The sequence below is a fragment of the Silene latifolia genome, chromosome 11 (genome assembly GCF_048544455.1).
Source record: "Silene latifolia isolate original U9 population chromosome 11, ASM4854445v1, whole genome shotgun sequence".
NCBI classification, from domain to species: Eukaryota; Viridiplantae; Streptophyta; class Magnoliopsida; order Caryophyllales; family Caryophyllaceae; genus Silene; species Silene latifolia.
The window spans coordinates 77381356-77381926 of record NC_133536.1 but is presented as its reverse complement, the minus strand read 5'-3'; the positions used below and the strand labels follow the sequence as shown (position 1 = coordinate 77381926).

The window sequence follows — 571 nt, the reverse complement described above, 5'->3', positions numbered from 1 at the left end:
ACTTAGTTGAGCACCCAATTGTGTGATAGAATCTACCTCATGCTTTCCTCCTCTAGTAGCCTTTCGAGGTCTACTATATTGCGAATTATGAACCGCCATTTCTTCAATTTTGGCCCATGTTTGATTGTCATCAACTTCGGTAAACATACCATTGGATCCCATGTTGAGGATATTGCGAGAATCTTCATATAGACCATTCCAAAATTGTTGCACAAGGAACCACTCGCTAAGTCCATGATGTGGACAAGAACGAGAAGTATCCTTAAATCTTTCCCATGCCTCATAAAATGATTCCTCATCTCTTTGCTTGAACCCGGTGATTTGGGCTCTCAACATATTAGTCTTCTCCGGAGGATATAATTTCTTGTAGAAAGCAAGTGCTAATTTCTTCAATCAGTCAATACCAAGAGTAGCCTTGTCTAGGCTCTTTAACCATTGCTTTGCGGCACCAATCAAAGAAAAAGGAAATAATACCCATCGGATTTGGTCTTCAGTAACTCCGGTTTGAGAAATCGCATCACAATAGTCACAAAAAGTCTCCATATGTGAGTGAGGGTCTTCACTAGGCATC

General features: G+C 40.6%; 1 non-coding gene across 1 annotated transcript; it reads left to right on the top strand.

Annotated features, from left to right (window-relative positions):
• Nucleotides 1-229: 229 nt before the first annotated feature.
• On the top strand, nucleotides 230-336 carry LOC141615761 (small nucleolar RNA R71). The gene has a single exon (XR_012530164.1). It is a non-coding gene; the product is annotated as a small nucleolar RNA R71 (small nucleolar RNA).
• Nucleotides 337-571: the final 235 nt, after the last annotated feature.